This window comes from Heliangelus exortis, chromosome 14 (assembly GCF_036169615.1).
Source record: "Heliangelus exortis chromosome 14, bHelExo1.hap1, whole genome shotgun sequence".
Lineage (NCBI taxonomy): Eukaryota > Metazoa > Chordata > Aves > Apodiformes > Trochilidae > Heliangelus > Heliangelus exortis.
In genome coordinates, this window is record NC_092435.1 from 5,679,811 (window position 1) to 5,707,297 (window position 27,487).

At 41.5% G+C, this 27,487-nt stretch overlaps 1 long non-coding RNA gene across 1 annotated transcript; it reads right to left on the bottom strand.

The window, feature by feature from the left end:
* Nucleotides 1-27,043, bottom strand: LOC139802517 (uncharacterized). The gene is made up of 3 exons (XR_011728680.1): nucleotides 26,605-27,043; nucleotides 26,021-26,097; nucleotides 1-762 (listed from the first exon to the last, which is right to left on the bottom strand). It is a non-coding gene; the product is annotated as an uncharacterized lncRNA (long non-coding RNA).
* Nucleotides 27,044-27,487: the final 444 nt, after the last annotated feature.

Here is a 27,487-nt window from a genome sequence, read left to right on the forward strand (position 1 = left end):
TTCCTCTCAGTGCTGCAGATAATTCTGATCTATCTTTTTTTGGTGACTGATTCATTCATGGTCTAAACGACCATGTTCAGGAATTGCTTTGGACTGTCTCCCCCACTTCTGTTTCCTTCAAGAATCAGAACTATTGTCTGACCTTTTCATGCTGAAGAAAGAGCAATGAATTGTGATGAACTATCCGGATGCATAAAAGAAATGAAAATAATCAGAAACAAGTAAAGGGGATGTATCTTTGTGGAAGAGAAATTGATTTTCCAAAACCAGCTATCTGAAGATGCTTATTGGTTGCTGTATGGAGATATTTCTGTCAGATGGTTAAAATCTAACCTGTTTCTCCAAACTCTGGCAATAGTTGAAAGTCTTACATTCTACTCAACTTGCAGAACAGCAGCATGAGACTGGTGTCCAGAAACCTATTTTAGAGCCACATCTGGAGTCTTTCAGAAGTCACATTTCGTACTTTTGGAATAAAATGCTCAGAGGGATCAAGTAATCTTAAAAAGAAACAAAAAATTGCAAAGGAATATTTAAGAGAAACCAGTTTAATCATTAACTGCAGAGTTATTCTCCTGACCCTACAGAGGCTGCTGATTTTTTCTGTGGCTGCTCACACAGTCACGACTTTGCAAACCTTTTGAAGGAGTGGAGTTCCTTGAAGATCTGTCTTCATTTCTCTGCTGCAGACTTTGGATTTCTCCTGTAACTGTGAATTACCTGACATTTGCTGCTCAGCTGCCTTTGCTTTAAAGCTTTCAGCTGAAAAATACATAGAATGAAAATTATTTTCCTCTTCTGAGGACAGAATAAAAAGAAATTAAAAATTAGTCTTCTTATTGTGTGCTATATATTTACACTTCTTTATTAAAAATTACTGATAATAGAGGTTTTATTATAAAAGTCTTTTGTCATTGTATTAGTAAACAGATTTGAAACTGGTGTTCACCTTTTAATTTCTATTTATTTTACTTCATTTGTAAAAGTAATTCATATAGAGAAATAAGATACAAATAAGCTCTGTTACTCTGGTTTTCTATTATAGGAAATATAGTTATAAAAATACTAAACCCTCTCCTAAATAAAACAAGTCTACATCTAAAATAGGAAAGAAATATACTAATGCCATGGGCTTTGTGTCTAATTTTAATAATTTTTTTTTACCATATTGTTTGTTGTGTAAATAATGTAACACTTGCTGTATCTCTGTTATGCTATAAAGGACTGCCACATGCTGATGCCTCAAACCTCTCTTTTAAAGAGCTCTTTGACAATTTGTTATAAACATGTTTAGAAAACAAAATGTAAATGTAAGGAGTGAAAGCTCTCACATTTATTTTCATAATTTGGTAGCTAAGTAAATAGCTACATTCTGTGTTTAGCTTTCTAATCCTTTTCATTTGTTTTGTACTTATTTTCTTGAAGGCTGAAATTAAACTTCTGTGCAGCCCTTACAAAATTTCTATAGGTTTGATTCTCTTGAGCTGCTTCCACTCTATCACGGGAAGTTAACCAGACTCAGTCCTTTCACACTACTGACTTCTTCATGTATTTCTTTCTCGTTTCAGGTGAGCTAACTCCTGAAATCTGGCTATAAATGATCTAATTAGAAAGGGAGTTACTGGTGTGAGGGATTGAAGCTCTGTTGTGTTCCCAGGATGGGGCCCTATGCAATGCTGAACTTCTGTATTCAGAATGCTTCCCCTATTAACCTGCTCAGTGACAGGGGATGCATTTTTGTCATGTCAAAAGCAACTCTTTGAAGACAGTTTTGAGTGCTAGCCAAACTGCCCATATATTTTCTCTTTCAGATTCTTTACAGAGGCTGCCTCATGAAGCTCATCTTCAGACATACTACACATCCTTCTGCCCTGTTGAGAAGATCATGGATTGTACCTGCCCAAATTACTTTGCTAAAGTCTCAGTGGTTTGAGATCTGCCTTCCTCATCAGAAGTTTTTTGTTGGGTTACAATTTTCTCTCATTTCAGTACATATGTACAGATCCTTCCCACAGACAGCTTTCCAATTCTGCCAAATCTTCCTGGTATTTCAATGAATTTTCTTATTTGTTTATATAGCATGGTATTTTAATTCATGCATCCATCCCTGCATATTAAACATGAAGTACAATTTTCTATTTTGTGACAGCACACAACTTCCCCTTTTGTGAAATTGCTCAATAGATTTTTTTTTTTCCTTCACAGCTGGGAATCAGAACATGTTGTGAGCTGTCTAGATTTTGTGTAAATCTTCATTTTCAGATGATGCACATATCTAAATATGTGCTTAGGCCCTTAAAACTGAGTGAATAGCTCAAATGAGGAGTGTCTAAGTTTGCAAACCGTGAAAGCTCTGTCTTGAGGAGCAGTAATCTTTCCATCAGAGCAATCTACAATGGAAGGCTACAACAAATCTGATCCTACAAACCTTTCATACATGTGCTGGGTACCTGGGATGTCCCTCTGGATATTCAGCCCTGTCCCTGTGTGCAGGGGCTGGGATACTTTTGGTCCTGGTCCTGCAGAGAGCTTTGTGTGCACATTTAACTTCTCCTTCAAGTCAGTGGAACAAAATAAGACTTGTTTCAACTTCTTCACTGTGCATAAACTTAAGAATATGCTCAAGTCATTTTCTAGATGAGACATCTTCCAAAATATACTTCCCTTACACCATGTGACATTATAGAAATGAGTCAATAAATTGCTGTTTGACTACAGGTTCATAAAATTCATACATTGCTGACTTCTGTTACTCTCTTACTGTGGAATGCAGTGCAGTATTAAACACAGTAATATCTGTAGATAGTATTTGTGTCTGATGTGAGGACCTGATGAGAAGACTCAGACACTCAGAGCTTCTCCTTGTGTTTCTGTTGTCACGTGGTTCCAATGTTGCTCTCCATCCAAATTTTTCTTCACAGGTAAAGGAATACCTTGACCTTCCCCCTCTTGAACAGCTTCTATACACTCCAGGAAGGTGAGCAGATATTGTATTTTGAGAATTGTTTCTGACAGGTAGCCTCTAAAAGGAGGCAGAAGTTTGGATATTTGTACATATGAGAAAACTGGCAGCATACACATGCACAGCCAAAAAAACCCAGCTGGTGCTTTTTCTTCTGACATTGAATTCCTGCAGTTTCATGAAATAGGAAATGCCAGGACTCCTCTCCCTTTTTTTTTTTTTTTTTTTTTTTTTTTTTTCCCAGCAGAAACGTGAGTGCAGACAGAAACTCTCAGACTGCCAGTTAAATGCCCAAAAGTTGTGTGGGTACAGGGCAGGCTTTATGCAGGATGCTCAGAGCTCTTGAGGTCCCACCAGCAGCCAGAGTTTCCCTGAGACCCTCTTCTGGGCACCATCCCGTTGTTCTGCATTTGTAATGAGCAGTTTATCTTTGAGAGCACTGACTTCATGAAAGCAGATGTCCCAGACAGAAATCAGTGTATTAAATAATAATTAAACAATAATCCTGCCAGTTAGGCCAAGCTCCTCAGAGCAAGGCAATGTGAAGTAGTTTTCACACCCATCTGAGGGAGGCATTTTGTTATGCAGCTTGTCAAACTTTCCCTCCAGTGATTTCCTTCCCAAACATTGATGCAGGAGCAGGGCAGCACTAGCAGGTGTATCTCAGGGAGCCTGGTGCCTCTCAGGGTACCATTTTCAAGATTCAAGGAAGATCTGAATTTCCCAGGGCAGCTAAAACCCATTGAGACCTCAGACTGACTGAACACCAGGGTCTTTACTCCAGCCTGCAGAGCAGCTCAGGATTAGAAGGGCAGAAAACCAGCTTAAACCTTCTGTGTGTTCCCAGAGCTGTGGATAGAGGCACAACACAAAGTCTCACCTCTCACCCAAGGCAAGATTTTTTTCCAGTGCATGTGTGGTTCTTGCTCCAGGTCCCTCCTAAGAACATAAGATGTTTTAATAGTAGTTTAACACATTTTTATATGCTGTTAAAGGATGATCCTGTTATCCCAAGCCCAAAATGTTCTGCTAGGAAAGAAAAAACATGACAGGAGGTAAAGAAACCATAGCACAAAGAAAATGTAATTTATCTGATCATAGTGGGGAAAAGTCCTTTCTTCGAGCAATAAAATCCACAGACCCAGCCCTGACTGGAAATAAGGCTGAGGATGACCACAGAGCAGAGTTCATGTATGAAGATGCAAAGGTGATCTTGTTCAGCAAAAATAATTTCCTCTCTAGGGGGGAAGCTCCTCTCTGCATCAGGGCGCAGTAATCAACGTCCAGCTGAGGAAAGGGGATGAAACTTTCCCTCCAGAACCTTTCGCAGCTGCGAAAACCTCCAGGCAGCGGCTTTTCCCCGCTGGCAGCACCAGCCAGGCTGACTCTGCCCCCAAGCTGCAGACAGCTTGCAGTACAACCCTCAGGATGTCCCCAAACCCTGGGTAACAACACCCTCTGACAGCAGCGGGAGAGAGAGGTGAAGTCGGGGGCTGCGCATCCCCCCCAGCCCGGAGCGCCGGGAGCTGCCCAGGGCCGGGGGAGCGGCTGGGGCGGGGACAGCGGAATCCTTGGAAGATGCCGGTGGCATCCCTGGAGTCGGTGGCATCCCTGGAGCCGGTACCACCAGCAAAACCTCCTCTGCAGAGTTCGAAGGATCAAGCAGAAGAGTCCCGTGTCCCGCCCCCCGCCCTTTGCCTTGTAGCGAGAGGGCTATGAGACCACTGCCCGTCCCATCAGCTTTGGGGAAATAAATAAACTTTAATTTTTTTTTTTTCTTGGCGCAGTCCTTTTCTAGAACATATTAGTAGTGGGAAGATACTCCCTTCCCTGTATTTCCATAAATTTCCTCCTACTGCAAAAATGAACCTATTAAGACTATTTTTAAAGCAATGTTTCTGTGGTGTAATTTCATTAACCCAAAGGGGAGATGGGATTGATGGGGATGGAAGGTATTTTTTTCATATAAATCATCTGTCTGAGGACACCGAGTTCTGTGGGTGTTTAAGAAGGGTTTAGTGTGCAGCTCATCCCATTGAATTATTTTTCTGGTTAAATCTGAGCCATGTGCAAGCAGCTGAGACAAACCTGGAGTTTACATCGCAGAGTTGTCAGCTTTGCAAAACTGCGAGAAAACATTCAGATTATTGAGACCCAGCCCTTGATACAAATTTGTAACTTTAATTAATAATATTGTAACTTTAGTCACTTCCTCGCTGTTTTTTGCATGAATAAAAATTAAAATTACAGCCAAGGTGTAGAAATTCTTGGAGGCAGTAATTTTTAAGGACTTACACTGAGTTCATAAATAAGTCGTGTAGTTGCCAAATCTGCCTCCTACATATGACCCTTAGTTAAATCTTTGAGAAAAATAAATTATTTTCTTTAGATTCTGGAGGAAATTAGGGGCCAGTCCTGCAAATGCCTAACCATGCAAGTAGCTTTATTTATGTGAGTAAAGTTACTTGTGTATGTAAAAATTTGCAGGATGACACTTTAAAAAGTACATATAAAAATATTGATTTGTAAAACTTCCCCTGCTCAATTAATTCTTGCCTGTGCTGCCCAGCACAAACAAAGCATTTGCTAACAAAAATTGCCTTAGTGCCAAGGAAAACGGTGACAAATTGCTGAGTTATGTCTCCTACAAGATTGAGATAGAAAAAGTTCAGTACCAGAGGTGGGAGTCCATCTAAAAGCAGGGATTTTGCAAACAACTCCCTCAGCACAGCCCCACACAAAACACTACATTTGGATTTTTTAATCTATCACAAATATTTTTTTATCCCATGCAATCATTACAAGAAACTGAAGCCCAAAAAAGTAACAGAAAAAATTGTCTTACTACAGAACCATAAAGTAAAATGCAAAATGTATAGCAGAATGCATTCACTTTTTTTTTTTTTTTTTTTCCCCCAAAACGGATTAATTGAAAAACTTGGGGAAAATACAAAAATACACAAAATTTAAGGGCAGGCAGCAAGAAAGCAACAAGCATGGTGGAGTTTCTTTTGGGTCAGCACGTGTCCTCCTGCAAACAGAAGTGTTTGGAAGATACTGGCAGCAATAATTATTAATGCTGGAATCTTATCTGTCAGCAAGAAGACAGTTGCAGGAATTTTATGAGCTCTGCACAGGAGTGAAACTTGAAATGAAATCTATATTATGCAAAGCCAGCTCCATGCAATTTCAGCTCAGAAATGCTTTTGAGGTACCTTGTGACAAGGGGCTGGGTCATGACCCAGGTCCCGAGCAGCCTGGGTTAGTAGATGTTCGTTTTCCTTGGGGCTTTGTTTACCCTGGACTTAGACATTTTGTATTATTAAGAATCTGTGGCTTATAGGGACATTCTATTTATCTTACCAGCCTTTTTTGATGGAAATGCCTGAATTTTCTTGGAAACAGGGATTTTATTGTGGATTCTTGGTGCCCCTTGGAGAGGCTTATTTTTCTGGACAATAGTTTTCCTTAGTGTCACTACCCTTTTGATTTCCCAGTGGTCACAGGCTCTCAAGGTCGTGCAAAGTGCATCCTTTTGTTATAAAGGACCCAGAATTTTGTATTAAAAAGGCAGCAAAAAGATCTTGGTTTAGTGATTTAAAGTATATTTTCTGCCATGTACCTCTACATTAGATTTTGGCTGTTCTGCTTTAAAAAAAAAAAAAAAAAAAAAAAAAAGTGTCATTTGGAAGGTAAAAGGTTTTAAAACAAATTACAAGAGTACACTTAATATACATATTTTCTTTTAATTTACCAGATTTCCATGTGAAACTGAAATGTAGATTCTGAAGCAGGATTTTCCATGTAAACCTCTGCACATATTAAATTCAATGTGTCAGGGATATTGGACCTTATGTGTACTGTCATTTCCAGCATTAAACCAATATGCCTTTATATTTTGTTTATTTTTATTTAGGTTGACATTTCCTTTCCTTTCTAAATAACTCATTTAGATAGATCCTGTTCTCTTACATTCCTCCTGAGGAGTGCTGCATTAAAAAATGTTGATGACTGCTATGGCTTGTGGCATCACTGCATTTTTTTATGGTATTTTGCTTTCCTAGAAGAGAAATAGCTCCTCTCTATACTAAGCAGAAAGCACAAAACTTTATGAAGACTGAAGATTCAGTGAGAAAAAAAAGAATTAAATCTAACAGGAAATTTTCCCTTGAGATGTGTCTGTGTTTGCAATCTCTTTTCAACCTCTGTAACATCAAGTTTTGATTAAATGGGATAAAATATGTCAGTCTTTAAGAGCATTTCAATCCTTTCACTTTTCTCTACTTTTTGTTATTAGGTTGCACAGAATTCCATAGAAATTTATTCCCTGCTTCGTGGGAAGTGTATTGAATCACCTCACAAACTCTTTGCAAACATTTCTGGAAATCAGTACAGTTTGTCTGCAAACTCTTCCAGGCTGCCCGAGGTGCCTGAGGGCTCAGGAGGTCACTTCTAGGTTTGAGCTTTTTACAAAGTTTTGAGCCTGCCCCTTAGGCTGCAGCTTTTGTTGTGCTGCTTCTTTCCAGCTTTTGCATAACCCATTTTAGAAGTGTAATTTTTTTTCTCACTATAAAATCTACAACGAAAAATAATCATTGCAAAGTTCCCATTCAGAAACAACTTTAAAATTGCTGCTTTCAGGAGAATTTGTCTGTTTGAAAAGTGATTATTTCACAAGGTTCTGCAGAGATGATCAACAGTTGCAACATAAAATATTTCAGTACTTTTAGTATTGTTCCCCACAAATAAATCCTCAAAATCATTTTATTTGTTAAATCACACAATTTAAAATAATGTTTAGGGAAAAAGAAAATTTTCTTCACTTTCCTGGTATAAATGTAGACTGTTAAAGCTTTCTGGGCTGGGTTTTTGATTTTTTTTTCTCCAAATATGCCTTTGCTTACTTTTTTTTGAAAGTCTCAAAGAAGAAACGAGAAAAATCAGTTGATTTAATCTTTGCTTACAAATGGTATCTGACAGTTTTTTTTTGTCTGAACTAGCTGCACCAGCACAGCACTTTAAATAGCTCTGCAAATCTCAGTAGTGTTTACACACAAAATTGTTTTATCTGCATGTTTAACCTGGGCACATCTTTATTAACTGATTTTATTGGAAGAAAAATTAATTATAACGTTTTTAAAACTACCAGGCAATGCCCTGACACAGGGCTTGGTAATGTCAATGAAATTTTTTCCCTTCACTGATTTCAAGTTGAGTTAGAAAAAGACTTTCAATAAGGCTTTAACAATAACTTTTAAAATTTTTGTATAACAATATATGATACCACAGATTATTTTCAGAGACTATAACTTGAGGTTCACACACAGTTTTACTTACCTATATTTTTTATTTAATATTTTTCCTTTTTTTTTTTTTTTTTTTTTTTTTAAGTCTTTCAGTGCTAAAAAGCCTGCTAGCTTCCTCAATAGGAGCTTTGCCTAATTAAGAATTTAGGACCAGTCCTTTTTTTGGTTGGTTTTTTGTTTTTTTTTTTTTTTTGGTCTTCCTTCTTGAAATATTTTCAGGTCAAAGCAGAGCTGAATCTCTAACTCAGTTTTTACATCCTGCTACGTTCTAGTAACAACAGAGTTAGAAGGCAGCAAATTCACTAAATCCCCCAGTCCTAACAAATCAGGTTATTTTCCCATCTGCTCCTATTTGCTGGAATCACTTTTTAAATCCACCTCTCTGATTCCCACAGAGCAAGCTGAAACATTTCATTGCCTCAGACTCACGTATTTGATTTGTAAAGGGACGATGAATTCTTAAAATATTCTATTTCACATAGTGGGGTGTTTTTTTTAGAAGAATATGGAATTTTCTTAGAAACCAGGACTCCTTTTTAGTTTAGATCTTTTCTTGAGCTTTGGATGATGCAAGCCATAGGCATAAACAGCCACACAAAGGAAACTGGGATTTTATTGTGCATTCCTGGTGCCCCTTGAAGAGCTTATTTTTGTGGACAATGGTTTTCCTTCGTGTCACCACCCTTTTGATTTCCCAGTGGTCACAGGGTTCCAGGGTCGGGAAAAGTGCATCCCTTTGTTCTTCCCAGCCTAAAATTCCATATAAAAAGGCAGCTAAAGGACTCTAAAGTTGGTTATGCCACTGAGGATATTTTGCACAGCAGAACTTAAGTTGCATGCTTTGTGAAATTAAAGTTAAGATTTCAGTTTCAAAGAGAAGAGACCACTAAACACATCCTTAGAATATCCAAATATTAATAAATAGCTATTCAGAAACACATAGAATTAATCCCAGAATATCTTTTAGCATTTAAACAATTAATGATGACCAAACAAAAAAAAAAAAAAAAACCCAACGACCTTATTTTAATATCTAGCTGCATTTAGAAATGTTTTAATTAATTTTCTAGTTTCTTTTTTAACGGGTTTTACTCTGAATTTGTAATTTTGCTGAGAAATGCTGACAAAGTATTATCTGCTCTCTCAGTGAAATCATGGTTTGCAAGGACTTTTTACTCTTTCAGAAAAACGAATGAGAACTGAATTTCTCATAGGAAATTTAATAGTCCACCTTTGAATTTTTTCAAGAAAGAAAACAAGCACATTTCTTAAATATCTGTACATCAGTTTAAAAATAAAACCAGCTGTAATGAACAAATGTTGCTATTTGCAGCAGTGTATCTGCTCAGCATTCCCACAGCACCCTCCCATCCCTGTTCCAGACATCCCTTTAAAAAGGGAGGCAGCCCAGCACCTAATTGTTGGAATTTGAGGCTTGACAGGATCATGCCCTGGATAAAGTCAGTGCTGTAACCAGAAGGAAGCTGACAGATGCTCTCCCCTCCTACCTCCACTTTTAAGTAGTTTAAAGCAGTTTTCAAGGTCCTAGTGAGAGCAATTGCTGTTACTGGGTGGAGAACAGTGGGAAAAGCTGGAGAAGTGCTGGAGCAGGGCTGGGGGACTGATCAAACACAAAGCTGGATCCTGGGGGGAGGTGGGGGCTAAGGGAGGAGAATTGTCCTCTGATACTGAGGCTGAGATAAGACACCCAATTTATTTATTGCTGCTAAGAGCTGGAGCCTGTGAAGCAGTCAGACTCCTCTGTGCTTCAGGCTGATCACATCCTTTTCAGATAACAAATGAGTTATTTCCCCAAATACAAGTTCCATGAAAAGTGTGTTATGTCTGAGCAAGTGTTGTTCTGTTTAGTTTCCTAATAAAAAAATATTATAGGTGCAAAACCTGAAACAGGATAATTTGGAAGTGGTTCCTGGTCATTGTCAGTGGATTGCCACGTGCTCTCATCTTCCCATTTTAGCCACATTCCCATGGGGCAGGCAGAGGCTTCTGTGATCCCTTCTGGATTAATTTGTTGTTGTTGTTGTTTTGGATTTGTCTTCTTTTCAAAAAGAGTCCATCAAGACAAAGATATTTTGCATTCAGAAACAGCAGGATGCATTTCCCAACATAAGTACTGCAGTTTGTAAATTTGTTTTGTACTGAAATGTATCCCAAAGCATCCCAAATCTTCCCTTAAATACACTTAAGTATTGAAATTGGTTAAGAAATTCGTTATGATTCAAGTAATTTCTATTAATTACACTGAAAGCTTTCATTTTCTCTTCTTTTCCTGGCAATAAGTCTCAATGTATCATTTTTCAAGCCTCAGACCTGAAAAGATTCTTGCTGAATGTTCAGAGGAGAAGCTGACAAGTCCCTCCATGGAAATAGTCAGTGGGTTCAATGTCTCTCCAGGAAATTTTCTTGGGAAACTCAGCAGCAGACACTTCTCTCTTCTGTGTGGGCATTCAGGCCATCTGCATCACTTGCAGTGTCTGAGCACCTTCCAGAAATCCAGGAACCAAAATCCCTGGAGTATCTCATGGGTGGTTCATGGTGCAGAGAGAAACTGTGCCTGAGGGAAGGAAGAGTTAATAACAGGAAAATGAGAATGGAAACAATGGAAATTTTCTCTGACTCTTCATGCAGTGCTGCTTCTCCTCCTCCTGATTTTTTTCTGTAGTTTTGCTGTTGTGGGTTTTTTTGGGTTTTGGGGTGGTTTTTTTTGTTTGTTTTGTTGTTGTTGTTGTTTTGGGTTTTTTTGCAGGTCTAAGTGCATGAGTAAGTCTCACATTTCCCAAAATGCAGAAGCTGAAATGATGAACTCCTTTTCTCTAATGCTTTAAAATTAAACTGCCAGTTCTTGTAAACGTTGCCCACCTGAACGATTTCCTTCTCCTTGGAAAGTTCCAAAGAACCAAAGGTGGCAAGGTTGATGGCAGAGGTTGCTAGAATTTTTGTTCCCATCATTCATTGAGTTCTCCTGGTGAGCTGGGACATGGCTGTAGCTGCCCACCCAGGACATCTTTCTTTCTGCAAAGAGCTTCTAAAGTTTGTCCTGTGCTGTGGGCTGCTTCTGATCTGCTTATGGAGAACTGTGGCTTCATATCAAGTTTATGGGTGTCACCTACAAATTATCAATTACCTCCAAAATCTGCCTGCAGTTTGGAATGATCTTCAGTTGCTTCAAGTGCTCCTAAAATGCAAGTCACTAAAAAAGCAGCCCCTTTTCCCATGCCTGAGTACATTTGAGGATCACTTCTAAGAAAGGAGGAAATACAGAGGGCAATGCACTGAGGTGAAAGGAGAGGTGGGGAGGGCTGAAGAAATTAAGAAAAAGACAAATAAATCCACCTGATTGCTCCTCTCTTCTTTCATTAGGTTCTTTCTTAGAGGGTGTCTAGGGTAAATCTACCTAGATCAGAAGTTACTGGTTGTCTGAGAGCTCCAGACCCTCTCCAGTCCCTTCTGCTATATTCTTGGCATTAGAGTGGAAGAGGAGATTCCATAAGCAGAGACCTTGGCTGTGGATGAACCAGCTTCTTGCACTGGCATTGTCTGTCCTGACAGCACACACATAAATAGCACTTCATAGCAGTGGCACATCTGACGGTTTCTGAATTTTTTTTTTTTTTTTTTTTTTTTTTTTTTTTCAGGAGTGGTGGTGCCCTCTCCAGCCTTGTTTGGCACTGCTCTTTGCTCACCCCTACTCAGCTTTTGACTTCTCTAAGCAGATATTTCTTGAAGCAACCCCCCAGACGGTTTGTAGGGCTCCCCTACCCCAGATGCAGGAAACAAAGAGTTTCCTCTGAGCTCAGGCTGCAGCAGGAAACCTGATGGATTTCTTCTTCCCTCCTCTCCTGTGCCCCTTTATCTCTGAGGTATAGTATCTATCATGTAAGAAAGCCCATTTTTAGGACAAGCTTGGGAGGACAGGCTCCCAGTCCCAGAGGCCAGGATTGTGACCAAAATTGTCACAATTACAGATCTAGGAGCACCAGCACATTGGTGGGGAACTGCTGCTGCAAATGGGGGCAGTTCCATCTAACTCATGACTGTTGCTTTTATTTTCTATAAAAAAGTAGCAGAAGAGGACTAAGCTGCACGGAGTACCTGCACACCTCTACGAGCAGTGTTTCATAATTTTTTCCATTGCTATTTAATTTTTAATTGATCTACCAAGCAGTCAAATTGGCACAGAACATTTTCTGTAGATCGTGTGGCACACTGTCTCACTCCCATACCCAAGAGGGATTTATGTGGTGGGTGTCTCAAATTTTCTGCTCCACAGTTACTGTCCTGTGGAGGTTTCTCAGCAGGGTCAGGTGGGTGCTTGGGGCCAAGGGTGCTCTGCTTCAGTTTCTCTTGCAGCTTCTTACTGCTGCCCCTTGTGCTCACACAGGTACAGGGTGAGTTTCTCCATCGTGCTGACCTGTTGCACACCTCCAAAATGGCATTTTTCAGTGGATCTGAACTGGCTGACTCGAGCATAAAGCAATGGCTTGAGGCTGAGCAAAGGAGGATGCAGAAAAGTTCAGCTGAGGATGATGGGAGGGAGTTGGATGTGCTTTTGCTTTCGTGGTACTGCATCCTCAGGGTGTTTGAAAATTCAACTTTTTAGCATTTACCTGAATGCAAATTTGTTGTTTGTCCATAGTTTGTGCATTTGGTGCATCGGAGCTCAGCACACTTGTCTTATGACACAAGTATGTTATGGCTGATTTTATTCATTGATAACGTGGCCAGAAATCCTATGTTTCCAAAGTTGGGAACCAAATTTTGGGATATATAGTTCAGATTATTCAGACACGAGCATTTTAATGGATAAATAATAGTATTTGCAGTTCCTTCCTTCCCTTCCTTCCCTTCCTTCCCTTCCTTCCTTCCTTCCTTCCTTCCTTCCTTCCTTCCTTCCTTCCTTCCTTCCTTCCTTCCTTCCTTCCTTCCTTCCTTCCTTCCTTCCTTCCTTCCTTCCTTCCTTCCTTCCTTCCTTCCTTCCTTCCTTCCTTCCTTCCTTCCTTCCTTCCTTCCTTCCTTCCTTCCTTCCTTCCTTCCTTCCTTCCTTCCTTCCTTCCTTCCTTCCTTCCTTCCTTCCTTCCTTCCTTCCTTCCTTCCTTCCTTCTTTCTTTCCTCTTCCTGTCTTTCTTTTTGTCTTACTTCCTGTCTTGCTTCATTTATTCCTTTTCCCCTTTTTCTTTATGTAGCTTGTGTTGGTTTTTTGTAACCTGTTACATGGATGTATTACTCTTGCAAATTGCCTCATGAAAGCCCTGAGCTGCTCCTCTCTACAGAATAGGTTGCAAATTTCTCTTACACACACTCTTTGTGCACATCACTTCTGTTCTAGGACAGCTGTGGGTGAAGTTGCCATTCTCTGATGATTGATAAGATCCCTGCCTGTATGAATTCTGACTCCAGATTAATTTAGTTGCAGACCCCAGCATATTTCTGAGCTTTAAAATGGAGGTACCTGCTTGTTAGACTCTGGACTGAAACAACTGCACTGAAATAACTGCTGGATTGGGAAGATCAAAATCCCACAGAGGAAGAAGGCAGATTCTGTGATTATTAATCCCCAGCCAACCAAGACAGAAATTCAGGACTTGAAGCTGCCTTCCAATTACACTGATCCTCCTCTGATGTCAGTGAGAAGTTTATATGGGCACCAAAGCAGAAGATACCCTTGCTGCAGCATTTGTATTTCAGTTTATTCATACTCGTACCATATAGAAATACCTCAGCATGAAACAAAGCATCTCTGAACTCATAACTATCCAACAGTTTTATTTTCTTATTACTGCTTCATTTAGTTTTTACCTTTCTTCACTCACAAATACAGAGCCTGTGTCAAAAATCTTGTTAACGTCTGCCTTATACTACTCATAATACTTATAAAATTTTAAATTATACTTAGATTATCCAGTTCTGAAACCAGATAAACGTTTACCACAAGCCTTTTCCAATATATTTCACTGCATGCAGTTGTTCTTATGAGGTTTTAATGTAAATTCAGAATTAAAATTGTTACTACTGTATCTTTAACAGCAAGTAAACTGGTTCAGCTGTTACAGTGCAATGAAACATGCCTGAACAAATAACTCTAAGTAAATATAATGTATTTGAAAATTTTCAGTTCTGTAGGTTTTGGTTCATGTCCTGATTTAGTTTTTCGTGGTATGGATTTGGAGATATCCTTCAAGTTCCTACAGAAATTTGTTTCCCTAGCAAAGCTTACATGATTCTGCATAATTTTTGTCTCTGCTTAGTTTGTATGCAAAGAATGGACCATGACTGGAATATCAGGAATCTTGGAGGTCAGGATTAAAGAGCAATTGCCAGGGTTACCAGAGGCAGCCTGTCTGTACTATGTATGTAGCTTTCTAGTAACTCAGCATAATAAAGTCTGACACCTCCACAGTTCTTAAATAACACTTAGTGCCTGAACCACTGCAGTGTTTCATATATTCTGATCTCAGTGCAAATGTTTAAAAAAAAAAATAATAAAAAAAAAGTACCTTTGAAGAATTTGAGTGGTGATGAAATTAAATAAAGTGAGTTTACAACAAATACAGTTGGCAATCCTCAATCCATAAATGTAAGCATTTCAAGCACAGGTCCTATAAAACTTAATTTATTATAAAAAAATAAGTATTGGTTAATGAATGAACGGTACACATTTATTTGTTTTATTAAAATCTAGTTATAAAATGTTTCCTCCAACAAACTAATATCATACCAGTGGCTTATATACCACAAAGTCTTGTGGCTTTTTTTTTTTTTTTTTTTTTAAATTGGTTGGAAACAGAAGTGCTGAGGTACTAACAGGCTGACTCCTGTTCTTACCTCTGCTGTCAGAGTGGTTCCAAAGAATGTTTATCAATATGGTGATAGGCGCTTTATATATATAAATATAAATATAAATATATATATGTAAAAATACATCTGTCTAGCTCAGTTAGGGTGTTGGAACATTGCTGAGACCCTCGTTTATACCAAATAAAATCACCTCCGTGAGTGAGCTTCCCAGTGCAGCCTTACATGAAAACTACTGAGGAAAGGTATTAAAGTATAAAGGTATTATAAAAGTTTTAAACCTTTCTAGAATAAAAATAATCAGCATTCACATCATAGCAAAAGTAGGTTGTTTGAATTATTTTGTTCCCTGTGACAGGAAACAAACCTTGGGAATGGAGAGAAAACACTGGGAAGAGTTATTTTCTCCTTGTTTGAATCCACAGGATATTTTTAGTCAAGCCTCTCAATCTGAACCACCGATGTTTGAAAAATTGCCTGGAGAGAAAGCCAAGATAGTGAAAAAAAAACCCTACGATATAGCAATTACAAAAATTCCAGAGGAAGGAGGGTTCCAAAAGGAAAATAGTGGGTTCCTAAACGCGTTGTTTCGAGTGTATGAAGCTAAGTGAGTAGCTGCAAAGATAAAAATTTCAAAGAAGGAAGCAGAAGGGGATTCTGCCTGCTGGGGGGTGATTTAGTCGCTGGAGCTGAAGAAAGCTTGCAGTGAACAGAGGGGCTTTGTGCATGGAATCCAAAGGCTCCAGCGGCTTTGCGAGGAGAAAAGCAGCCGGGAGCTCAGCGCCAGGAGTGGAAACCCCGGGGAGGGACCCGCGGGTGCTGAGCGGGGCGGCAGAGAAAGGAGGAAAAAGCGGGGGAAAAAGGTTCGCTGCGGAACTCCCCGGGGACAGCAGGGTCAAGGGGAAAAGTTGGGAAAGGTCCCGAGGTTTTAAACAAGACTGAGGTGGAAAGTCAGCAAGTTCGAGCTCAAATGAAGAGTTGCGCCAGGCGGGAGAAGCAGCTCTGAAGCTGAACAGCAAAGGTTCGCTGAGTCTGAGAGAAGTGGAAAGAGCAACCGGGGCTCGGGCACCGGGCTTGGCAGAGGTGAGACGCACACAGCTTCGGGAAAACAAGGAGCGAACGGGAAGCTATTAGAGGTGAACCAAATGTTGGAAAGCTCTCGCATGCCTGGATATCAAAGCTTTAGGACTACTTAAAAATACGTTGTGGCCCAATCGTGAAGGGATGAACTTGGTGACCGCAGGGTAAATATTTTCTAAAATGCACAAGCGGAAGGAATCCGTAAGCTGGGGGGAAGGGGGAAGAGCACACGCAGCCCATGGACTCCGTGCCGTCTCTCCACGATCCCTTCAGATCTGAAGAGGTTTCACCGGGACCGGCGCCGCCGGGCGGGGCGGAGCAGCGGGCGGGCCCTGCCCCGGGAGGACACCCCACCCCGGCTGACAGACCCGGCCCAGCGGCACCGGCACCGCCCCGGAGCCCCGCAAGCCCGGGCTGCACGGGGAGGTGTGCGGGCGGGTTGTTCCGCGAGTGCGGAGGTGGATGCGGAGGTGGTGCAAGGGCTGTGCCGCGGTGCTGTGGCAATGCTTTGGAAAGAAAGGGAAAAGTCCGAGGGGGGGGCATGGGGTCTGTGCTGGAGCGAGTCCAGAGGAGGACACGAAGATGATGAGAGGAGCTGAAAGAGTTGGGGTTGTTCAGCCTGGAGAAGAGAAAGCTCCAGGGAAACCTTATAGGGCCCTTCCAGTATGGAAAGGGGCTGTTGTGGCTGGTGAGGCCACACCTCGAGTCCTGTGTCCAGTTCTGGGCTCCTCAGTTTAGGAAGGATATCGAGGTCCTGGAGCAGGTCCAAAGGAGGCAACTGGGCTGGTGAAGGGACTCGAGCACAGATCCTATGAGGAGAGGCTGAGGGAGCTGGGGGTGTTGAGGCTGGAGAAGAGGAGGCTCAGGGGAGACCTCATCACTCTCTACAACTCCCTGAAAGGAGGTTGGAGCCAGGAGGGAGTCGGTCGGTCTCTTTTCCCAGGCAACTCTCAGTAAGACAAGAGGGCACAAGAGGTCTCAAGTTGTGCCAGGGGAGGTTTAGGTTGGACATTAGAAAGAATTTCTTTACTGAGAGGGTGATCAGACATTGGAATGGGCTGCCCAGGGAAGGGGTGGATTCTCCATCCCTGGAGATATTTAAAGAGACTGGATGTGGCACTCAGTGCCATGGGCTGGGAAGTGGGAGTGGATCAAGGGTTGGACTTGATGATCTCTGAGGTCCCTTCCAACCCAGCCAGTTCTATGATTCTATGATTCTATGTAGGAAAGCTGGGGAGGGACTTTTTACAAGGGTATTACAAGCAGGATGAGGGGGGGTGGTTTTAAGCTGGAAGAGGGTAGATTTAGGTTAGACATTAGGAAGCAATTCTTTATTGTGAGGGTGGTGAGACCCTGGCACAGGCTGCACAGGGAGGCTGTGGATGCCCCATCCCTGGAAGTGCTCAAGGCCAGGTTGGAGCATCCCGGTCTGGTGGGAGGGAGGTGTCCCTGCCCATGGTGGGAAGGTTGGAACTGGGTGACCTTTAAGGTCCCTTCCAACCCAAACCATTCTATCGAATTTGGGTGCAACTTGAGCTTGCTCCAGTAGCAGGCTTTTCCCATAATAAAACAAAACCCTTGGCTGTAGCGCTGGGCTAAAAGTTTTGGTTTTAACAGAAAACCACTCAAATGCAATCCCACTCCTGGTGGGCAGGGCTGTTCCATAGTGAGAAGCCAAGGTGCCCAGAACTGTTATAGACCAGCAAGATGAGCAATGAGGCAAATGTCCAGAGCTGCTGGTGTATTTCTCTCAGTGGTTTTCACCAGATTTCTGCAAATTGTCTCTGTGCATACAGCTGCTTCTGCTTCCAAAGCCACTATCCTCGCCAGGACAGCTCTGTGGAGCTGGACCTGATCACTAGTGGGATAATTCGTCTGCCCACCCCAAGCTCAGCCACCACAGAGCCATGTGCTGGACCTTGCCTCCCCCCTCCCTTGCTCTCTGTGAAGAGATGAGTGGCTTGGAGTCCACCAGAATGCTGTGAGCTCAGCAATTCCTATTTACATGGGGGGCAAAGAGGGGTGGGATGCATTTAAAAATGGCTCAGTTCAAAGGTAGTGGCTGGACTTTGCCTCTCTGTCAGATCTGAGAGGAGAGAGTGGATTTTCATGGAGGAATTTCATGGAAATTAAATCTCCACTGGAGTGATCCATTCAGCTCCTAAAGCTTCAGCCCAGTTTTGTATCCTGGATGAATGCCCTGCTGAATAGCTTGGTGGGGATGCAAAAAGCCACCTTAAACTAGGGATTTTTTTTTCTGCTAAATTGACTTCAAAGTAGTAATTAAACAATAGCTAGCTTAAAAAAAAAATCAAGTTATAAGAAGCTATAGGACCAAACTCCCCTATATGCTGAGGCTGTATTTTAGGGGATGGAGGAAGAGGGATGAGATGTTCAAACTGTCAAGCAACTGGGGAGAGGAAAATTGAGAGAACCAAATACTGGTGCAGGAAAGTATAATTAATTCCTCAGTTTCAAACTTTTTTTGTTGTTTTTACAGCTGTACCACAGTTGTGTCCGGAGCTGGGTAAGTGGAGACAGGAGCAGAGAAATTGGGAAATTGGGAAATTTAAGCAGAAGCATCCAGTTCTGAGGCTGAAGCCGTGTTCCTTGGCATTTGTCCTGTTCTGTGTTCGGGGTTTGTCTTCTCTAGGCTGCTCTGCACAGCTCAGCACTCATCTCTCCTTTTGTAAAGCAAAATTCTGTCAGTGGCCAAGGGCATCTTTGCTGCTTCTCCCTCTGCCTCCCAAAATCGCAGTGTCCCTCTGTTGATGATTTAGAAGCACGTTTGATTTGAACCTAAAACAAATGAAAACTGATTTCCTGCCTGACTTGTGTGGTGAGCACTGCCTGATGCCACCTACCCTGCAGTAAAACTTTCTCACTTGCCATTTACTGATTTCAGTCCTTGGGGTCACTGCCAGCAGACACAAACTGTTAGCCAGAGTTTTACCTTCTTCCATCACACCTCTTCTGGATGGATAAGTCTGAAAGTTTAGAACCTAATTTCATTTAAAACCTCTTTGGAGTGATAGGTTTGAGGGCTTTCCTGGGTGGGTTATAATGTTGTGGCTTTCTTGCCAGATTATTCTGTTTTGTTGTGTAGAGGATGTCAACAGATCAGCTTTACAGAAAGGTGAGATAAACACAAATTAGGCAATATCACAGTTGCCAGATTTTTGCAGTGCTTAAGGCATGGTTTTCTATTTTAAAGTAAAATGTCCAACACTGCACATAATCTGATAAGCAGGGGTTTTTCATACAGAAAGGGTGTTTGTGAGAATTCATGCTCAGGTTCTGTTCACAGAAGGATGGCAGTACCCTACAGAGAATCCTACCCGTGGGTCTTTAAAACACTGTCCATCTCTGAGTTGTGTCAACTGGAACCATGTTAAATGGCACTAGACATAATGACTTTATAGTCTTATTAAAGTTTACTGCAGTCCTTAGGCTACACTATCAAGCTTAAATATTCCCAGTGTCCCAAAAGTTGTAGCTGGTGTGATAGTTACTGCTGGAAGAAAGCTCATAAAATATAATTTGCAATTGTTACACTGCTGCTCAAATACACTTCACAGTTTATTTGCACTGAGAATTGTTTTTAATTTTTTAAACGTGAATTTAATAGGTTTCTGATAACTACAGTGTAGTGTTCCTATGAAGTGATGAGCTTAAAAAGGGCAAGAACTGTTAGATGCCAGCTGTAAAATCCTGGTGAGCCCACACACAGATATTTCTGATTGTCACAGCCTCTGCTATACCTTGATCAGAGAGCTGTTTTCCTGACAGGCAGTGGTTCCTATGATAAGTGAATTTTATCCTCTCCAAGACAATACTAAAGTATGAAGACAACCCCTGCTATTGTTTGGCAGCTCTGACTGAGATGGGAAAGCACTCTGGGCAATACTCACGAGCATCTGTGCTGCTGGTGTTTAGTGGCAATCCACAAAGACTCTGAGTAGAGCTCGTGTAATTCACTCAGAAGTCCACAGCTTTGGTTCAGAAACCCATAGATGTTGCAATAAACCATAAGGGCAGAGCAGAGCCTGTGTTTTGCTTACAGCTTTTCTGCCTTGCTGTTACACACCATTCAAACAATGTTGAGAGCTATGCAGGGTGATTTCTATCAGCTAAGCTTGAAGCCAGCAGCATCTGAGACCAGACCTGGCCCCAAATCAGTCATTTAGTGTTGGACTTGATGATCTCTGAGGTCCCTTCCAACCCAGCCAATTCTATGATTTTATGATTTCCCCTTGTTGTGGGAGATACAGTGGTGTATTGATTGCAGATATTTTCTTCATTTTCTTAATTTTCTTTAGAGACTGGATGTGGCACTCAGTGCCATGGTCTAGTAACTGCAGCAGTAGTGAATCAAGGGTTGGACTTGATGATCTCTGAGGTCCCTTCCAACCCAGCCAATTCTATGATTCTCTGATTCATAACCCAGCACCTCACCTTTCTCACTGGGAAAGCTTGGGGCTCTCAGAAAGCCACCTTGTGTGGCTGGGTGGGTTTTCCCAGCAACAGACTGTCCTAGGCTGTAAACCAAAATTGTCCTATTGTCCTTTAAAAAATACCCTGAAAAAATGCCTTCCCATAGCTGAGTGAGTCCCAGCTAGCACTATTTTGCCAGTGAAAGGAATTTCCCTCCCTCACCACGTGTTGGTCACCCCCAGGCTCAGGCAGTAGGGCTGAGCTGAAGTCAGTCTGATCAGGTTGCTGATCTGGTTGAATCCTAACCCCCAGCCCATCCTCCCAGTTAATAAAGATAGAGGTGATCACACACCTGCACCTCTTCTGGGAGGCAGAAGGATCTAAAATTGTCATGGTAAAATACATAAGCAAGAGTCAAGTCCCAAATCATACACATCTACCTCTTTTGAGGGAGCTTGACCAAAAGTGTGGACTGTTCTCTGAATGTCTTAACTCAGAATGTTGTCCTAACACCCAAGTTTTACACACATTTTGTGGTTTTACTTGCCTAGTCCTGGTGTTCCCAGAGGACAATCTTCAGAGCCATTGTACCCACAGGGCAGTTATGTTTGACTGTGATAACATATTAGGAGGTGAACAGGTTTGTTTATCCAGATTTTGGAACTACTGATCTAAGATATCTTTACTGTCTGATTCTAAAGAAAGTATTCTGGATAGTTCTACCACTTAAAAAACTCCACAGAGGTCTACAAAATCCATAGCTGTGCAATCCTTTTCTAGATGGCAGACTGAGGTCTACAGTCTGAGACTTGTTTACTTTGAAGGAAGTGCTGATGGTTTTAACAATATATTGAACACAAGTGAGGAGTTGTTTTCTGCAAGGCTTGAAACAATAGCTCTGACAATAGCTCCAACTGCCATTTAGTGCTTTTGTCTGGTATAATGCAGAAACCTGAAGGTGGATATTTAAATGACAGCAGTATTAGCTATTTCTGTTAGTGTTTTTTTAGCAGAAAAAAAATATTGTTAAATACAACAACCCAAATGTCCTTCACTCATCTTTAAATTTATCTTACCTCCAGCCTCAACAGCTTACATGTTCCAGTTACTGATTGTAACCACAAACATCTGTTTTGTATTTAAAACAAGAGTGCAGTCTGAATAAACTACATCATAAATCAAAACAAGTATGGGTTGTATTAATGCTCTTCAGATTTGTTTGAAATTGAAATTTTATTACTTTTGGAAATAAAGTCAAACACAATCCAATGTTCTTGATATTAGCAGAGAAGTCCACCTGGCTAAGCCATGTGTATAGCTTTCATGTTTAATGCAATTCTCTTCAAAAAGAGGACTCTGAACAATGATTTATTATTTCACACCTCATAAATGATGCAAAACTCTTATTTCTTGTTGGCATTTTATCTTTGTAATTGTAACATAACTGAAATGGAATGCTTATTTCCTTTTAAGAACCTGTGAATTCTGCAGGAGCAGCACTGACTTAGTTGTCTGTGTAAGCCTTAACTTCCTAAGACACTGTAGTGCAGGTAAGAAATCCAGTAACTGAGACATGGATTTCTATCCATACAGGCAAAAATATTCTGTCTTCAATACTTGTAGAAGTTGGCAGCTAGAAGCACAAGAAAGTATGAGTGTGCTAATATGCTAAGTAAGCCCACAGAAAGAAACAGCTCCTGCTCACAAGCCTTTGCCATCTACATGGAGAAGACAGAGGGGAAAAAAGCAGTGAGGTGAAAAGACTTCTTGAAGGGACTTGTGGCATGAGATCCTAATTATGGGTGCAACACATCATACAAAACCTCAAGATGTATCTTTTTTTAGTCTACACAGAAAGACAAACCTGGATTTAGGTCAGGGGAAAGCACTTCTTCATGGCTTAACAGTGTTTGCTGTTGTTCTGTCCCAGAATAGCAGGAGACCAACATAAAGATGGCACATAGAAAATACATCTGGTGAGGAGACTGAACACTGAGATATTGTCCTTGTGCACACTGCAATAGCTTGCAGAGCTAAAATGCTGCTGTGCTGGAGTGTTGGCTAAAGCAGTGTGCTTTTAACTCAATTAATACTAATTGAGTGAGTAAGGAACCTCTGTATTTTGTAATCCCAGAAGATGAAAGGGCTAGTTCAGGGCTGAACACTGTACCTTATACATTTCTTTATGCTAAAATAAGCAGTGGCAAAATAATTGAGTTTTTAGTTCCTCTTGGCAACATTTTTCCTTTTGGAGGAAATTTACAGGGGCTTTTTTTGTTTCACTTTAGGTTTAAAGCCTGAAACTTTTGTGGCTGATTTGAGAATGAAAGAATACAACATTAACAATCCTGTACGGAACCAAGCAAACGCAATTAAGTTTCTGATACATAGTGGCTGAGAATTATTCCAGAGCTGAAAACTGAGCTGGTGTTCTACAGTGAAAGCAGAGAAGAGAGAACAGACTTTTTTTGCCTGTGGTGTTTTGGCATAGGGCTCAAAGCTTGCTGGACACAAATTCCCTTAGCACAGGCCTTTGATGTCTGTATTTGACTACCAACTAGGACCCACGGTCAACATCCCTCATTATCATTTTTAAATTGTATTTGAATGGCCATTAATGAAATTATGAGAACTTTCTCCCTTTTTCCATTTTTTTTTCCTCCTGCTAAGCTAAAAAAATGAGGCATCTGCAGGATGGCTAAGCAATTCAGTACTTCTCTTTGCCCAGGACATTTCCCATTCATTATCAGTTTTCTTGGTTTATTTTGACCTCTCTCCTGAACCCTGGCAATCAATTTTTCTGTGGGAGTTTCTAAAGCAAAGTTGGCAGTGCTTGTCTTGAAATCTCATCCAGTGAACACGTTGCCTCTGTTCACAAGGCACAAAGCACTGTCAGATAAATAATAGAAGGGCTATTTGAGCAAGTAGATGGGGTTTTGGTTGAGCTGTTTGGCTCCTCTCTTGGAAGCTGCCAGCACTGAAGAGATGGTATAGGTCTCACTTTGGTTTATTTCATTAACATCTTCATTAACATCCTAAAATCAGCCTGCTGAAAGGGTAAGATTTGATGGACTGCCCTTGCTTGGATTGTACTGAAATCATGCAGCAGACATACAGCAACTAAAAAAGATTTTTTTGAGGATTCAACCTGTTTCTAAAATTATTTTTCTCCAATAGCTTCACCCAGTATATTCTAACAGAACTCATATAATGTTGGGGGGTTGTTTTAATCAGGCACTGCTTTGTGGGAAATAAATGAGGTTTTGCTTCCCATCATTTTAACCAAAAAAAATTAGCTCTACACACTAAAGCCACTGCAAAATGTACTCCCCTACAGCTGGGCTATAGAAAATAAAAAAAAAATGATCATGTCTTTGATGACAGATGAATGGTTTCTATATAAGTCTGAGGTCTATAAAGCAACTGGATTAATGCTGTGCCTGTGAACAAATTACAAGCTCTATTTTGTAATTTGTGTCTTTTTAGATTCTTGATTAGACATTTCTATTTTTCTTGAAATGGAATAAAGTAAATAATTGAGTTAGGGTGTGATGAGCTTGCCAAACACAAGGCACTGAGAAGTTCTGTAAGCTCCTGCAGTGGGTAATGCCTCCTGGGGTCCTTGCCAAGATGATAAAAATATTTTAGCATAAAGTTAGAATCTTCTTGTGTTGTCTTGTGCCCACTGCAATCAATTGGCTAGCCATAACCTGGCATTAGGAATTAAAAACAAATCTGTGGTACTGCTGCATGTGACCATTATTCATGGGATCTCTGTAAAACATCAGGATGATAAAACATGAAGTCAGCTGGATATGCTGTTCCTAAAACTCATTAATTCTTTTGCCTTGCTGAGCCTCCCAGTGAAACGAAGTATGTAAAAATTCAGTATTCATATGAGGTACAGCATCCCCAGAGAGCTCTTAAATGCTGTGCTCTAAGAGAATAAATCAACTGGCTATGTTAATTTTAAGTTCCTTTGGAAAGAAAGGAAAATACATTCATGCTTGGAAAATCAGAAATAACATAGGATTAAATACCACTATCTGACAATGCATGCAAAATGTTGCCTCTGCCTCCTTCACACACTCCACACCTTTGGTTCTCATCCTTTTCCTACAGCACAAAACCAGCAGGGTCTTCCCCAGAGAGCTTTTCCTGCCTAACCCTGCCAGTGCCAGAGCTACACAGCAACCTGCTGTACACAGTGTATTGCAGCAAGAGCCAAAGGAAACAAAGTGTTACCTTTACTCTTTCCCAATGTTATCCTCTAAGGCTCCTTGAGCCAAAGGAAGGCAAAAATATTGTCAAAGGGAAGCAAAAATAATTATCTTGGGAAGGAAACAAAATCACTGGAGAAGTTTTTCTTTCAGGGGAAAACCAAAGCAATTGTCTTCATGATGGTTTTGGTTGTTTTTAGCTGTTACTCAAAAAATATACATTGAAAAGTAAAAATCAAAGAACACCAAAGAGAAAGCTTTTCTTATGAATAATCAAGGTTTTCTGGAGCTAACTGAAGAGGCAGCTTTTAACTGATACGGTGCTAAACTAAAAGGACATAATAACAAGATGGCAGAGTTTCTAGGGATAGAACTGGAAATCAACTGTAAATTATAATGATGTAAAAGGGCAGCATATTGAATATTTAAATGTGTGTTGGCATTTGAGTTTCCCACTATAGTGTAATGCACATTTGGTCAACACATTCAATGGGTTGGTAAATTGGTAGGGGAAGGAAAGTCTGATTCTTTTTACTCACTGTGTTTCAGAAAAAACAGGCAGTCTCTTGGAATTTGATTCTTACCCTGCATGTTTCACTTTAGTTATTACACCACTCATAGCTAGTAGCTTTATTTGAAACTAAATCTAAGTGGCTTTAAGCATTTTAGCCACAGGAAAAGTGCTTCATCAGTTTGATTGATGTAAGCCTGGTGGCTTACACCACCAGGATACTCAGCTGCAACTTCTGTCCTACCATTAAGCACAATATTAGTATTTTAAAATCATCACCACTCTGCAAATACACCAAACCATACCAGAGACAGCAGTTTTGCTGATACAGCCACCTGCAATATAGTTTTTCTCAACTCAGAAAAGTTACTCATGCAATGAATGGTGCTTCCCTGGCCTGAAGCACATTGTGTGTGTGTTTCTGTGCCTGTGTGTGTGTCTGTGTCTGTGTGTGTGTGTCTGTGTGTGTGTGTGTGTCTGTGTCTGTGTGTGTGTGTGCATACTTTGTGCATCTGTTAAGCTGCAGCAGGTGTTTACAGCTCAGATCACTTTTTATTATTGTTGACATTTTTTTAATCTCATATCAATTCCAAGTGACAACCCATTTCCTGTAAGCATATTGAATTATTTTGCTGCAGCAGCTATGAAAAATATTTCTCAAGAGTTTCTCTGACTGTGAAATAGATTTACTCACTAATCTCTTTCAGTCCATCCTTCTCAAGGATCCTTTGGGAGTAAGTTCTTTGTAGAAATGAATCCAACTTGGAGAAACTGTAATCAAGAGGATACAGAATCATCTGGGTTGGAAGGGACCTCAGAGATCATAAAGTCCAAACCTTGATCCACTACCACTGTGGTTCCCAGCCCACGGCACTGAGTGCCACATTCAGTCTCTTCTTAAAAACCTCCAGGGACAGAGAATCCACCCCCTCCCTGGGCAGCCCATTCCAATGCCTGATCACCCTCTCTGTATCTCTGCCACACAGTATCAGTGGTAAGGTAGGAAGCATTAGATGAGAGCCACTGTGGAGGCAACCAGTCCAGTGACAACTTGCTACGCAGTTACAATTCTGCTTTTCACCTGAGGCTGAGTATTTTCAGTATATGGTGTCCAGCAGGGATTTGTACTGATCACTGTCAGCTCCTGCAGTTTCCTGTCCTTATCAGCTCTTCACTTCAGTTTCTTTCCACACTTGCCTCTCTTAGCTCATTTCTCTTGAGTTCAGCCCGACCCCTAACTTAGCTGCCATTCCTCTGTCCCTTCCCAAACACAACTACCTGGGAATCCTGCTCTGTTGGGGCTCTCTTCTGTGGCTGATACCCTCTCCCTCCATGCCAGTACAGAATCCCTCTGGCTGATGTCTTCTTGTTCTGCTGCCTTAGCACATTTAGCACAACTGGGCCTTATTTCAGTGCTCTGAAGCCCTGCTCTTGTTGCTCTGACCACGAAGCTGTGGCTCCAGCCTTGCCCTCTCTTCCCATCACACTGATCCTGAGGACAGCGTGTGCTCCCAGAGAGGCAGCTAAGGGAACCATGACTCCTCTTGCATCCTCCTCAGACGAGGTGACACCCGGGCACAAGCGCTGCCGGACACCTCAGCCCTCCCGGGGCCCCTCACAGCCCCGTAGGTCCTGGAGCTGAACCCTGATTCTGGTGGCTGATTCTGGTGACCCAACCTCCTGCCACAGCCCACACCAGCCACGGAAGGGACCTCAAGGATCAGCACTAAGCTCTCTACCTAGGAACACGGTTCCTAGCAAGTCCTGAAGTGTCCTTAAGTGCTGGGGACTCCACCGGGGGGATCACTCCTATCTCCGACTGCTCGCAGAGCGAGTAATTCTCTCCTGGTGTCTCATCAGAACCTCCCCAGGAGTAACAGCAGCCGCTCCCTCTCGTCTTTTTCCACGTCAATCCTTGTACAAAAAGGGAGTCTCCATCTTTTTTAGCAGCCACTTCTGAGGTACCGGCATGCGGCCGCCAGCTCTCCCCTCAGCGACAGACGGCGGGACGGGGCGTGGCGTGGCGTGGCAGGGCACGGCAGGGCGTATCAGGGCGTGGCAGGGGAGGGCGTGGCAGGTCCTCCCCAGTGCTGCCCCACCCGGTACCGGTGCTGTGGTACCGCTCCCGTGGTACCGCTCCCGAAGCCTCCGCTCCACCCGC